At 39.7% G+C, this 15,834-nt stretch overlaps 1 long non-coding RNA gene across 1 annotated transcript in view; it reads left to right on the plus strand.

The window, feature by feature from the left end:
- Positions 1-13,854, plus strand: part of LOC150092474 (uncharacterized) — a 28,018-nt gene extending 14,164 nt beyond the window's left edge. The window contains exon 2 of the long non-coding RNA XR_016550511.1: positions 13,518-13,854. This is a non-coding gene — a long non-coding RNA (uncharacterized LOC150092474). The remainder of the gene's footprint in view (positions 1-13,517) is intronic.
- The last annotated feature ends 1,980 nt before the right edge of the window (positions 13,855-15,834 follow it).

Here is a 15,834-nt window from a genome sequence, read left to right on the forward strand (position 1 = left end):
GTTTGGGCATTTTCTTTGTCTGCGAACCAGAGACGATCGTCTCACTTACCTTCTGTACAGTATCACAGGAACAAGAATACTCTTCCTTCTTGCGAGTTATTACGCCTTGTCAATGAACGAGCGGTCTTGTCAACAAAATGTGATTTTTGAGATGGCAGAAAGTCAGTTAGAATTCGACCGCAAACAGGGTTATTCGTCCGCCCAGAGACCAATGACATCCCTTTTATTTACGGTGTGTGAACCCTTTCCGTTTTCTGATTAACTCTTCTTTGTCTAGTTAAAAAGAGGGGAGTTGAAATATCCACCACTGGGAGGGACCTTTCTAAGACATTTCTTTTCAGCATTTCTTTTCTACACCAGTGGTCTCCAAAGTATGGTAAGCGTACCCCAGGGGGTACGCGAGTCGATACGTGGGGGTACGTCAAAAAAAGTCTTATATTGATAGTAAAAAAATAAGTAACTAATTAAAGATAAAGAATATTACTTTCTTTCATCGATTAAACATATATCTAATATAGACAAAGAATATAAAGATCCTGTAATCTTAAATTTGCGAGTAGCGCACATTGGGCGACTTTGCACACATAATCGTCCGTGGCAAAGCTGTCATGTTTTTTAAACTAGGAAGCAAATCTCTCACTTCTTGTCATTGCCATTGTTTGTAGAGCATCCTAGTGTTGACAAGTCCAACTAGAGAAGGAAAATTGCTTAGTTGTCCTGCTATCTACAGATGACCCCACAGTTGTATTAATTATTTGACTATTAGTAGTAAGTTTAACGATTTTTTAGCATATATTGTTTCTGTGCAATTCCAACGCCTTTTTGTGCTTACTTTTACGTTTACACTAGAAATAGTGAATAAATATTACCAAAATTGCTTATATTTTTTAAACGTGTTTGATATTATCAATAGTAAATGAATTATATTTAAATTTTACAAATGAACCTTCACAAAATGGATAAATGGTTAAAACAGTTTCCTCCGAAGAAACTGCGAATCGAAGATAATTATGGTAGTACTTCTACATCAGACGAACAACAAGGAAAAGATAGGATTGATTCTTCTATTCAAACAAGTTCGTTATCAGTCAAATTAAGTGATAAAAAAATTAATCTAAAACTTAACAAAACCTTGCCCAAGAAAGGTCGAAATGATCAAGAAGACTACTTGAAATGGGGATTTACATCGACGATAGTCGACAGTGAACCTCGTCCTACATGTGTATTGTGCCATGAGCAAATGATGCACTCCTACCGTTTGGTTCTACTTATTTATGTGAGGTATCATTTCCTGCAATGAGAGGTATTAAAACCAAATATCGAAATAAATTAAACTTGGAACCAGACTCTCGTATCGCAGTATCAGAAGCCATCAAACCAGAATTTCAAGAAATTATGAAAGAAATGCAAGGCCATTGTTCACATTAAATATTGTAATAAATATGTTTGTAAGCTGTTAATAATAAAAATAATGTGTAAATATATTTACGTTTTTAATGATTATATGATGATACAAGGCATATTTCCTTTTATAATACTTATTACAATCGATTTTTGCTCAATCAATTGGGAGTACGCGCTATTTATTTTTTCTGTCTTGGGGGTTCGCGATCAAAAACGTTTGGAACCCACTCTGGTCTTCACGTGCGATTTCCTATGACTTTATTTAAGCGGAACGTGAAGCATTCTTCACCTCAAACGTTCTCCATTTTGTGTTTTCTCCGTAAGCGTATGAAAAGAGGCAGTAATTGGGAACTTTGTTGTGCACGGCAGAATTAAGATCACCACAGACAGATCACCACAAAGGTGATCTGTCTGTGGATGCAGGAAGATAATCGACAGATATGCGAAATCGATTAGCGAGATTTTTTTTCTCTTTTTACGATTGCACTGAGTAAATGCGATATTCTTCCGTATTCGCAAGAATATCGCGTTTTTTTTTTTTTTTTATAGACGTATATCAAATTAGCCAAAAACGTTGCATAGAAACACAATATAACAGCAAACCCACGTCCCTAAGTCTATTCTCTGTCCAAGCCCCGGACTTTACTTCAAGAATGCACGCGCACCAAACTAACACTCTCCGCATTTTTTCTTTTATTTTGGGATGAAAGTAAACCGACAAAAGCAGGTTGCTCGGATGATCTGCTTCCATTATTATTGCTAATGTATGGAGAACGAACGAAAGGAGCTTTCGTGGTCGCCACTTCCTGGCATCCTCTAACTGGGTCCTTTGCACCGGAAGAAGAAGAGAACGACGCTGTCTAAACAGGAAGTAGGAGTTAATGATTACACCAGAAACGACGCGAGAAAAAATTTAAAAGCAGTTCCAAAAGAATTTGGAAATGAGCGTGCAGAAGTTTTAAAAATTACATCGCTTGATTTTGACCCTCGCTATTTCGATTTTACCGGAAGAAGATGATTTGACTCGTGTGTGTGTGTCCGTTTGTTTATTTATATTTCGTTTATGTGAGTCCCACTCACGTAACGTTTTAACGAGTCGTATATTACTATCAGTACTGTGAAAATCGGGAAATCCTGATCGATAAAATAACCAATGGAACTTTTTTTCAAGCCTCTTCAAGATTTCGGTCCAGCATTTCGAAGCAAAATCGGTGTTTAATTCATTCAGAAGCACTTGTCAGTTTAGGATTTACCTGGCCAAACAGAACTGCGCTTTATCAATATATGAGCGGCGGAAGTTTGTTTTCCGTCTCTCTCTCTCTCTCTCTCTCCAGAAAACCACCATTCAGAATAGCCTTCTCGGGGTTTTCTTAAACTTTCCAAAAATGTAACGCATTCATCGATCGTAGGTTGGAATGCTGCATTTAGAAACAGACGCGATTGCTTAAAGCGATCTTAAATCCATCTCCTAATCATTCTTCCCAAACTTTTTTTACCCTTTTTTGCATTCATTTCCGTGGGAGAAGTGAAATTTCTCGAGCTGGCATAAGAAAGTATCTTCCTTTAACATCGCTGAAACCTAAGTTTCATGTTCACTTCATTAAGAAATTAAATGAATTATTAAAAATTCCTTCTTTATTGGAACTACATTCTTATAAGAAGAATTCTCCAACTTCTGAAGAGTTGCTGCTTGTTTCCTCCCTCAGTTTCTTTGGAAAGCTTAACAGTGAAAAAAAATGTAGAAAACCTGATTAAAAGAAAAAGTAATTGACTTTCATTAGTGAACACTTTCAGCCAAGTAGCTAAAAACACGTTTGAAACTAAAGATGGGTTCACTTTGTCGGTCCGCTTAAAGCAACTCACGAAGACGGTTGCATTTTCGTAAACTTTCCATCACTTACAAAATCTTTTTTAGTTTTCAAGCCACGTGGCTACGGGAAAAAATGTATGACGTGTACGTGCTAATCCGTTCAGGACCACGAGATTTAAAATATGCTTCATTTCTTATGCCGGATGGTATGTACGATGCTCAGAGTTTTAATGAAAATATGTGAGCGATATTTTAAATGCGAATTAAAATGTGTTCAGGAAATCGAAACAAATATTGTGAATGGGAATTTAAGCTAGTTTTATATGACAGCGAAAAGATAAAAATTAGGGAAAATGTCTTGAAATTTTCTTTGAGCAAGTTTCCAAACTGATCTCATTGATTCGACCAACAGTCCCGGGCGCGAATCCGCCAATGAACGTTGAGGGAACGCCACTTCTAAGACAATCGTAATCCAGTGACGGCTTGTTGGAAATGGATACTCCTCCAGCAGGAATTGTTACAGTTGAATTTTGTCACGTATCCACTAAGAAATGACTACGACACGGATCGTTAAATCTGCGTTAATGGATTCCATCTTCGGTGTCAGACCATTATACCCCCCTTACCGAAGGCCGAAGTACCTTGAAGGTGTCCGCCTTTGGTCTCCGGGGCAGAGTTTTCTGATTATAGTGAGTTTTACAATCTCGTGGGTGGGATTCATATAAGAAAATCGTGTTTAATCTCGATGAAATTTTTCTCAATTTTGCAATTAAATTTTGAAAGTGCGCACGCGTTTAGCAGATGATGCTCATAAATTCAGCTTACGGAATTTAACGAGTAGCGTTAAATTCCATAAATTCCACGCAAGCACACAGATTCTACTTACAAACTAGCAAAGTGTTTCTTACTAAGAAACAATTCGCTTTTATTCATCAGAAATCCGAGACTTACTTCTGTGGAAGGTGAAATATTCCACTCTCCCAGATGAACCCGATCGTGTTTTGATGCACCGTTAATAGCGGTGCATCAAAAGAGGGAGGAAATCAAGTGTGCACCCAAACTTTCGGAGTATAACGCGAAAGGGTTCGACTCGCAGCTGTTTTATTCCAGGCTGGGCTTTTCTTGCAGCAAAGAAAAAATGATTCGAGGAAGTGTTCCGAAAGTCAGAGAACGAGAGCCACTTTTGTAGGCACGGCGGGAGTTCGTCTCGCGCTGGGATTTTGCTGCGCATTTTAAACACCGAGTGAGGGGCGTTTCGATGAAGTGACGCCAGAAATGTTTATTGTATTTGAACTATCTAATGGACAAAACACATCTGAAATGGACGAACAGATGGACGATAACTGTTTATAGAGTGGGGTGGGGGGGAGCGGATTCTGTCGGTGCGTGTGAGGAGGAGAGGGAAACTTATCTCTTCGCAGCACGCTGCTCGGTCGAAGAAAAATAAGGGATTAAAAGGGACTGATCTTCCTTCGAACAGCCGCGCAAACAAAATCCAGCATTCCTTCCTCGTGTGTGCGGCTGCATTTCAGAGCCCTCACCCGTCAAGATTAAGAATGAAATCTTAGCACAAGTTCTTGTTTACTTTAGTCCGGAGACAGAGATGTAAGATTTCTTCGAACATCAGATTCTCTTCCTCTTGGCAAACACTCGGAATTAAGGAAAGAATCTTTGTGTGTGTGTGCTGATTGTGTTCGTGGGTGTCTCGCGCTACCTGAACCAAAAGGTGTTTGTCTGAGCGAAAAGCGACCGAGTAAACTTTCAGACGGGAGAAACATTTTCAGTTCGGATCAACGCTAACGCGCCCGATGGTCTTCGGACTGCAGGATTATACGGATGCTTCGCAAGATCTTGTGTCGAGCGTTCTTTCTACGGAGATTCGGTACATGGTTTGTAAACGAGGATGTCTTTAACGCCCGCGATCTCAAGTTCATCCCTCAAATTTAATAAAAGAAGAAAAAAGTAATCTTTTATACTGCGGTATTTGTTTGAGGGTCCACTCAAATCGCACTGCTGCTATCCTACAGAAGGGAGGACACGTACAGGGATCATGCTCCATCGCCTCCCAGAAGTAGAAAATAACTTCTTTTTGCTATTCACGAGCGATTTATTCAGTTTTCCTTTTCACAATTTATTCAGTTTTCATTTGCGAGGCGCCAAATCAATCTAAACGAGACAATGAGTGAACAGGTTTTTGTGTCATTTACCCGTTTCCCGTAAATAGTAATTTCATTCATAACCGGTCGGTAGAAATTTGTTTAATTTACGGGAAGTCATTGCTACGAAATGCGATAATGCATAAAATGAAAAAAGGATAAAATTTAAATCCACCGAAATAAAACTGACTTGAAACATTCATACTTAAATTCATTTGACGCCATTTTTCATAACCACCAAAGTGAAAAAAAAAGGGGGGGGGAGGAATAGAAGCGAACACACTCGAATGACCTTTCTCTTTTTGTCGCGAATGTTCAGATCAAATCAATTGATTCTTCGGATTCAGTTGGTCGTCTGAGTAAGCCACTCTCATCTGTAAATCGCAGGCTGCTCTTCGCTTTTCTGATTTGAATCGCCACAACAGATCGCGTTAAAAGATGAGAAACGAGCGTACTGAATCCCCCCCCCCCCTCATTTGTTACTGGGATGCAGTTTTCCACATTTGAAGAGGTTTCTACTTCTTGTCTTCAGAGAGCTCATTCAAATTCATCCGCAAATCTTCAGGTGCATGTTAGATATCCAGAAGGAGTAGCCGGACAATCAACGTCGGTACGATATTAAGGTTCTCAAGATCTTGAAATGCGTTGCGCAATTCTTAATCAGAGCGTAAAGTTCTCGTGTATAATCGTACTTTCTCACACGTTCTCTCTTCTGTTTCATCTGATATTTTGCAGTTCAGAATAACATCAGCAGCATTACAATCACTTCACCCTGACAGTCCAAAAAATCATATAAAATCGGAGGCATCCAAAGTACCGTCGTACTCGAAGGTCAACTTATTACCGAAACGATATTTTCTATTTTGTGCTTGTTTCGACCGATCTTCCAAACAACTGCATCCCACGGATCATGGAACGAATCCTGTAGTAGAGATTTAAACAAGACGTAAAAATACTGAAGTGAGGTTTCGGGATGAGGCATCAAGAAAATTGCAGTTTGTTTGTTGTTTTTTTTTTCAACTTAGAAAACAAATGATTGCGTACGTGAATGAAACGTGTGGTTTCGTTGCCAATTACTGCTGAAGTAACTAACGAACCTAACATACAGGGAGAGTATGTGCTATGCCTGTCAATAGCGTCTGCTGCCGGGCTAGTTTATGTTTGTTGTTATTAACATTAATTGGAATTAAGTGGTAAAATAACAAGTATGTAACGTGTCCATATTTAGACTGACAGAATGGAAAAACCAAACATGAGAATATGAAAAAAGTAAAACGCCAGTGAAGGTAATCCAAAGCCATTAGTGTTGGCTAAAAACGTTATTGAAATCAACGCACAAATCACATGACTGTTGGGAGGACCATTTTACACGACCTACAGTCACCTCACTTGCATATGACGTCCGTTATTGGTATTAATGTTTTCGTTTAAATACATAAATAAACGTTGTTTAATCACAAGTAGTCTTCCAGTGCAGTGTTTAATGGAATGAAGAATCCGAATATTATTTCATTGAACGCTTTTAATATAGTTGCGTGGTGCGTGGAAAGATTTCCCCCTTAGCTAGAACAAAGAGCACGCGCACACCACAATTTGCATTGCATATAGGAAAATTTATAAGTTTCTTTCTCACAAACAGTAATTAACTATGCAGATAGAGTTTCTTATCGACACTAAATCAAGGAGATGACATTCAATGAAATTACTCATATTTTCATAATGAAACTCTCTTGTGGAAAGACTCATCGAAGGAGAAGATTTTGATTACAACAAGCTTCTATAAAAGAGTTCTCAGACTCATCACGGAAGGGCCACTCTACCACAGCATGCATATCTGAACTTTGAACTCGTTCACACTCCGGCATCGACAACACATTTAAGCAAGGAATTCCACTCACTCACACGCCACTCTTCACTTTAAAATTCTCTTATTCACCACACTCCGTCGCGCAACTTCCAGTCCTGGAAGTTGCGCAAAGGGACAGTCATTATCCCCTTCCACCATTTGAGAAACCTCTCCGATATCCACCCGGAAAATTCTATCCCTTAAATGCTTCCACCATACCACTTCGCCTTCTATCCACCAAACTGAGGGTAGATCTTCAACCTACCCTCGTATCTAACATTCCAGAAAGCATTCTCTGCACCCCTTCCAAAATTTCTTCATCCACTTCGAATCCCAGCGAACAGATCTGACCACAGTATTCCAGATGTGTGATCTGATCAGAACCTTTCACAATGGAACCTCATCACTTTATGTCTGCTGATCAACCCTTCTTAAGAATGTAGCGATTCTGGGAGTTATCTTTACCCCCTTTGCAATATGTCCCTTGAATTTTGCATTTTCCACAATACAGCAATCCCAAGATTCCTTTCCTCTCCGCTCCTCCATTGCAATTCCACAAATATAGTATGCTTCATTTCACCTGTAAACCTCCGCTCCTTTGCCAAAATTTCCAGCTATTCAGGTCTTCCTGAAGCGCCTCTGCCTCAGCATTACACTTAGTCACCTTCTCTATATTCAGTTCACCGAAAAACAAGCAGATATCTAGTTGCAGTCTAGCGAAATTACCATCAAGATAAAAGATAAACAGTAATTATCCAAGTATCGAACCCTATGACACCTTTCTTTCCTTCGCCCTGATACCTCTTCCCCAACACCACTCTAATATCCGTCATACAGCCGATTGTCAATCCACTTCACCTATCGAACATTTAAAGCCATACGTTACAACTCAAATATTAACTTTGTAGTGTGACAACCTGTCAAATGCTTTTTCAAATCACAGGAAAATTACAGCGCATGCATTGCTCTCATTGGCTACTCTTGTTACTTTATTGTAAAAAAAAAAAAAAAGATTACCGAAACAAGAACAACCCGTAAAAAGCCTGCGATGCCCTGCACAGATAATGTTACCCTGTCTGCCGGTATATGATCTTGAACTCTTGCACGTCTTCCCGAAATTCTAACACCCAGACGCTCGTCTGCAGATCCACGCATCCATTTTACCACAACACTTTCGTACGATAATCGTACGAGGGTGGTGGCGGTGGGGTAGTAACATAGGCACTAACAGCCAATTGTTAGCTCCTACGTTTCGAAATCCCATCCAGTCCCGCCGCCTTGCTATCCGGTGTACTCGTTATTCTAAATCCATCCACCTCTAATCCTCCAACCCTTCCGGTCACCCGAAGAGCAAATCTGTTCCTCCAGAGCGAAATACCCAATAAAGTATTCATTAAATAAATCGACGACCTCTTTCATCAGGCAGTTCGTTCGTTCCACCCTCCTGCCAGCCCATAACGAACTGGAATTCCTTGCGATTGTCTCTCGAATTTAGTACGTGTCTCAAATTCCAATTTTTCTGACCAGTCTCGGAGACGGTTAGAATCATCTGCCTTACAAATCCATGTAAGCTTCTTTCTCTTTAAGAATTTCGCATGCTTATGCCGTCCCAAAGGCAACTCTCACCAAACGGAAGGGAAAAAATTCACGCCAGTCACAGGCTAAAGGAAATACCAAACGGTTTTTCGTCATTCGCTCTCCGCTGTATGCTCTATAAGACATTTGGCCCTCAAGAATTCCAAAAATGAATTACCTTATTACTCTACTTCAGTAATAAGATTGAATACGTATTTGAGCTTCCGTGATGATCACTAGCGTTCCACTTATCAAGCCAATTTTCTTACAAACATTTCCTACCGCATCACCACCTTCTACGTGGCGTACAGCAACTTTCTTACTCAATATCTGGTCCTGCCCGCTTTCATCTTACACCGTACTCTCTCGAGACCGTCAGTGTCATTTTGTCTGCCCTGAAAAGGCGCAACTTGTCAGTTACCATGAGTAACACTCCACTTCCCCGCATCTTCCTCTCCACTTCTGTTCCTTTCAGGACATCATCTTCAGCCGGCATGCGTCATTAAATATTACCTTGGAACAGACCGTGTCAATTAACACTCGTTCCCTTTATTTGTGACACTCCTGACATTAGCAGACGGAACAGGTAGTGCACTGCCTCGTGTAGACGTGCTAGTGCGCACGCGTTGACTTCTGCAACTCTATTCAATGATGCACCCTCTCCTGGGCTAGCTTTTCCACACGAGCCATCTCTGCTCCCCTTCAATCCAACGATTTTAGTTTCCCCTACTCCAACTTTCGCACTTGTTCAGAGAACTCTTTCGTGCGTCTCTTCTGCCATCAAATGCACTTCAGACATTTGCGTCTTTAAAACCACACATTTGTGTTATTCCGCTCTTCTCCTCTTTTCATTGCCATCGTTATCTTTAGCTGCTGTTCTCCCAGGGAAGGACTTCCTAGCATAAGCCCCATAGATTATGTCCATTATACTCTTAGTCCTCACTCTTTCTCACATTGCTCGCTCATTTTCATTTCACTTTCTCGCGTCTGCTACTTTCCTCTTTTTCGTGTCCTCATCTCTTTTTGTCACTTCCGATTTTTCCCTTTCTCTCTCTTCCATCCTTAATCTTCGTGCTTCAGAAAATCTTCTGGCACGTGCACTTTCGCCGTCCCGTATCGTTTCTCCTGTCTCCATTTCAAGCAAGGACGCGCAGATATTGAAGTGTGGTGCCAAACTGTCCTTTCAAAAACTTCGCGAATAACAAAAGTAGTTGTTCAATAATTAGCGCCACCCCCATTCCGTTAGTAGTTCTGTTGCAAACGCAGACTTTTGTGAGCGTTTGCTATTCTGAATTCAGCTCAAGCGGATTCACTGCGAAACAGATCGTCTCACAACGAAGTGGATGTTGAACAGAATGGCATAAAACAAAAATCATTCCAAAATGAGTCTTCCGATAAATAATTTAATAGCAAGCAATTCAGATAAATGCCGAGAGAATAACTTTCTAATTGACGGATATTCGTTTCTTCATTTGTTGCGTTTTACTTGCGACACGGGCTTCCTTCGTCATTCAAATGAAAGCGCTCTTTGTTGTTAATGATGCTTAGTTGATGTCCGGTTTAGAATGCAGAGAAGGCACTCTCTCTCTCTCTCTCTCTCTCTCTCTCTGTGTGTGTGTGTGTGTGTGTGTGTGTGTGTGTGTGTGTGTGTGTGTGTGTGTGTGTGTGTGTGTGTGTGTGTGTGTGTGTGTGTGTGTGTGTGTGTGTTTAGGTGCACGCAATCGTGAAGACAGCCATTTCATCAGGTGAGGCTTGCAATGTCGACAGACCCCGTAGGTTGATCAAATAATCAATAGCCATGTTTTGTCATACAGATAGCGACACGCGCTGCCATTCTGTGCTTTGCTTTATTTCCCATTGACGTGTGATCGGCGAATTCCATATGGAAAACTTCACACTTAGAAAGATAGGAAGCGCTTGTTACAAATTGTCTTTTGTAATCAGATAACAAATTCAGTTCCAACTCAAAATAAAAATATGACCTGGCGTGGAGAGAATCTCCCAGTTATCCGCCGAAACATTTTAAAATTCAAACATCAAAGTGACTCCATCGCCGTAATAAATCATCGCCTCTTTGAGTCTTATTTAAACGTTACTCGTGTCTCTCTGCGATTCTGAACTATTTAAGGTTTCTCTAAGGCGACCTCGGTTTAATGCGCTTTTATAAGTGACCTCGAAGGAAATAAGAGACTGCATTTCTCTCAAGTGAGGCGACGTCTCTAGCGAAGTCGGCAGTGAAGGTTAGCGAAAAATCTGGGTTCGACATCCGTCGCACCGCCAGAGGAAAATTTGTGCCGTATGTTTTCCACCGGAAGCAGAATTAGTCTGTCTCCCCATGCATGCGGCAGGCTTCTTCCTGCTGCAAAGCAAACAAAGCGGTGAGCAGAATGCACGCGGCTTCTAACGCATTCGAGAATTCCATTAATTCTTCCATCTACGTTTTATTCTTTTAAGCGAGGAAGGATACGAATTCTGCAAGATGACTCTGAGAGCACCTGGAATAATACTAAAACAATAAAGGGTAAGTTAATTATTTATTACGATGAGCTGCCTGTTTCTGACATGGCGCGGAAAATAATGCTTTTCCATTTCCAAGACGAATAGAAATTTTCAAAAAAATCGGAAAGTCCTTTTTGATATTTCTTTCTTCAACAGGTGTCGTCAGTACCACCCGTTAAGCCTTCCATGAGTTGCGTCCTGGCTGAGAAGTTTTCTCCATAGAAAAAGAAAAAATATTTCGCTTTACCTTTTCTTCTGAGCTTCATTTCTCAATGCCGAAGGCCTAAGCGGTCCACTTAAGTTTTGAATTCCTTCCTCATTAAACACTTAATTAACAAAAAAAAAAAGGAAAACCTTATCCAAAGGGAATAGAAAAATTAAGAATAGGCGAATCTAAAACTGAGATTGAACACGACGTTGGTTAATGCAGACGTGAGGAGCCGTTTTTCGTCAGATTGCCAAAAGTTACTCCAAGGAGTTCTCATTGGGTTGCAGAAGGTCGTGATTGGCCGAAATTATATGCGCAGTTTTATATATAATAAAGCGATCGCCATTCCCCCATATTCACACAAACGAAAGCAAAATTATCTTTCTTCACATTTAACAAAATCTTTTCAGAATTAATTAAATGAATAAAGATGAGACATCTAAATACGTACGAGTCTGCAGTATTGAAACAAAATCTGTACAATAGTATAAGAGCCTTCTTAACGTAGCTGAAAGACCGACAGGAAAATACACCCTTAATCGGAAAACAACGAAGTTCGATCCTCGTCGTGACGAGAGAAATTATAGGCTTTTTCAAGCGAAGGTCAGTGAGTAAGCCGTACTACGCAAAATGCTATTAGTGGACAGTAGATGGCGCAGTGGGTATGAAGATGGTGGATTAAGTAGGGTAGGGTAAGTGTGCTTTCCCACGAAGAGTCCTTGGAGGCGTCAAAAAACAGTGATTTAATTTATTTTTTTATTTTTAATAAGGAGGTGTGTATGTTTTCTAACGCTACCAGTATTTATTGGATTTAAATTAATCATGTTTCGTATTTTGGAAATTTTAAAATCACGAAGTGCAGTGCATCATCATTTTTTTTTTCAACCATGGACTGTTATTTATGTGCAGAACTTGGAATTTACGCTAATTAAAAGTTAAAAGCAAATAATGATAGAAAAAAAACAAACAAACTCCTGTATTCCATCCTCCACGATTCACAGCATTGTAGCCATCGCCACGACTTGGTCGCGTCACTTGTTCCTCGCAGAAGTCTGAAGATTTCGTTTGCAGAAAAACAACATTTCGGGGTCTTATTCTCAAGCCCCTGAGATATTTTAGTAAAAGACAAAAATAAAAGGCCAACGCACATATTCTGCGTACGTTGGCTTTCATTTTATTTTTATTTTAATTACGTGTGGAATCGATCTGTTGGCGTGTGTACCTGCATTCCAGTCATCAGGCTGCAGGTTGAAATCGCATCGGTTTCATCGACTGTAAACTATCGTTCGTGCCGCTTATGATGCATTTTGACATCACAGCGATTTACGCTGCACAAAAGCAACTTTTTTTTACTGCTGTTATACTCTACTTTCCGCAGATGTAGAACAGCTTACATTAGGTTTTCGAAATCATTCAAGAAAAGACATCGTGGTACATTTCGAATAGTATTCTCTATAGAGCCAGTGAATATTTAATAAAAACCAAAAGTAAAAGGTTAACATACTTTGAAATTTATTTCGTGGAATGCCAAGGCAACTCGTGGCGAAGGCCTCCAGTCACTCACTGAAAGCGCAAACACTTTTGTGGCAGAAAAAAAAAAAAAAAATGGACATTTCAAGGAATGTGCGATTCATTTTCAACAGCAACTTCCTCGAAATCTGTGACGACCCTCGCTTTCTTTCCTGCCAGTGTAAATGCCACTGCAGTTGCTTCCATACAAGGATTGCTGACAAAAGAGGAAGTTGTGAGATAGAATATTATCCTCATATCTATCGACATAATAGAGATGAGGATTCCTAGTACCACTGAGTCTCAGCCGATATTGATTTTTCTCTCTCTCTCTCTCTCTCTCTCTCTCTCTCTCTCTCTCTCTCTCTCAATGTGATTGCCACTAGAAGCCAAACCAACCGCAAAAATGCTGGAAACATTTATATATATATACTTATACTTTTGTATACTGTGTATATGTACTTTTTTTCTCTACTTTTACTCACCTGAATTCTTTTTTCTATTTTTCAGTGACCTACCCAGCAATGCTCTCTCAAGTTACAACACTGAATTGCGGGATTGCGATGATACTGTTGCTACAGTTAAACCCCAAAGGAATTATCTTGTCTGCCCTCGCTACCACTCGGATATACAAGATTCTGGAAAGCCTCCAGAGTTCCGTCCTGTAGCCAGCTGGCCTTAGAAAATCAGCGATATTTTCCTTTTCATATTTCCTCGTTGGCTGCTTGTGATACATCGAACTGTAAGAAATGCTCGGGAAGAGAAAAAGAAAAAAAATCGCCATTTACAAAAATCAACAGTTTGCAGTGTGGGAGGGAGTCGAAGAAGCATTTCAGTGACTTACTGTATTTTGCCCTTGAAAAATTGATTGTTACTGTATACAAACACAACTCTAATTACGTTCTATTATAGAACACAAGTAATATTTCCGTGCAGAATGGCAGCTACCATTAATAACTGAAAGTAATGAAACAAACTTGCAAAGTTATGGAAGAAAAGGCCTAAGCTTTATGCATAAGGGGCTGAGCCTTTTACCAACAACTCGTTGCAAAAATTGCAACGAGTTGCCCGGTAATGTACTATGTACTAGGATCACTTGCATTGGCTAACGCTAGTATCGCCGATACTTTATAGTTTACTATATTCGACAAGAAACTCTCTGATTCCAATCTTTGAGTTTCTTATTCGGTTTTAAAACTATGTGGGATTTAATATCCCCTAAATTTAAGTACAAATTTAATGTTTATTATTGCTGATTAAATTTAATATTAAAATAAGAACATGGAATGAAGAAGCCTACCTGAAAATCCCGAGGAATGTGTGGGCTTTATTTGGGCTCAATAAAGAGCATGGACCAAGAACTGAGGATACTACTGGCGAAAGATCTCTTTCAAGCATGTAATTTCTTTGTTTAGTGCAGCGGTTGGTGATCAGCATCTATAAACATTCATAGCTTGTGTGTTGATATGCCTGTTTATTTTCAAACTATTTTTATTTATTGTTTTATTTAAAATTATGTAAACAATTTTAAAAAAACAAATTTAAGGATGTTTTATTTAGTTCGTGACTTAAAGCACAAGTTTAAGCCCAAATTGAATGTCGTCAAAGACAGGAATGGAGCATTACTAACAGAGGAGTTGGAAATCAAAAACAGATGGAAAGAATACTGTGAGGAACTGTACGGTAGCGTGGATAAAGAAAATGTGGAGGAGCCCTCTCACCAGGAAAATTTTGATTTGGAACCTCCTCCACTTAGGCACGAAGTTGAAAGAGCAGTTAAGTAGCTCAACAGCAATAAGGCCCCAGGGGCAGATGAAATCCCTGCAGAGTTAATTAAGGCCACAGAGGATGGAGGTTTAAGAGTGTTTCATAGATTGATTACAAGGATATGGGAGACAGGATCATGGCCTAGAGACTGGAAGAAGTCGGTTTTCATACCACTACTTAAGAAAGAAGATAAGAACTATAGAACTACTAGTTTAATATCTCATGCAAGCAAAATTTTACTGAAGATCATGCTAAATAGGATTGAGGCCAAAGTTGAGGTAGAGATGCCCGAGGGACAAGCAGATTTTAGGAAAGGTAAGGGCACCAGAGATCACATCCTTTGCCATAGACAGATCTTAGAAAAATATAAAGAATTCACATTCCCTCTGGTAATGTGTTTCTTGGACTACTCTAAAGCTTTTGACTGTGTTCAGCATATGAAATTGTAGGAAGTAATAAAAAATAATGGGTTTTCCTCAACACACTATCAGGTTGATAGCCAATTTATATACCAAACAGGTGTTGGATTGACTGATTGGCTTCAGGTATCGAAAGGGAGTTAGGCAAGGATGTCTACTTTCTCCTCACTTGTTTAGTATATATGCGGAGGACATCATGCGTGAAGCATTGGATGAGCTCAAGACAGGAATTAGGATAGAAGGTTGATTGATCAGTAATCTGAGGTATGCTGATGATACAGTACTCCCCTGTAATGACAAGGAAGAACTAGGAAAAAATCTTGACAAAGTTAACAAGATCAGTAATGCCAGAGGATTTCAATTCAATCCTAGCAAGAAAAAAATTATGATTCCCAAAGGAAATACAAACGGGGAAGCTCTTGAGAAACAAGTGTACCTTAATGGAGAAAGAATTGAGGGAGTCAGCAAGTCTGAGTATCTGGGATCCATTATTAATGTGAAGAATTGTGGTTCAGAAGACGTCAGAAAAAGGTTAAGAATGGCTAAAACAACAGTCAGAGACTCGCCTAATATCTCGAAGGATGGATCTATCTCCATGGAAACAAAGTTGAGGATTTTGGATGCAGTTGTTTTTCCAACAG

Source organism: Typopeltis vanoorti, chromosome 25, assembly GCF_054136105.1.
Source record: "Typopeltis vanoorti isolate ZY-2024b chromosome 25, IOZ_Tvanoo_1.0, whole genome shotgun sequence".
Taxonomy (NCBI): Eukaryota; Metazoa; Arthropoda; class Arachnida; order Uropygi; family Thelyphonidae; genus Typopeltis; species Typopeltis vanoorti.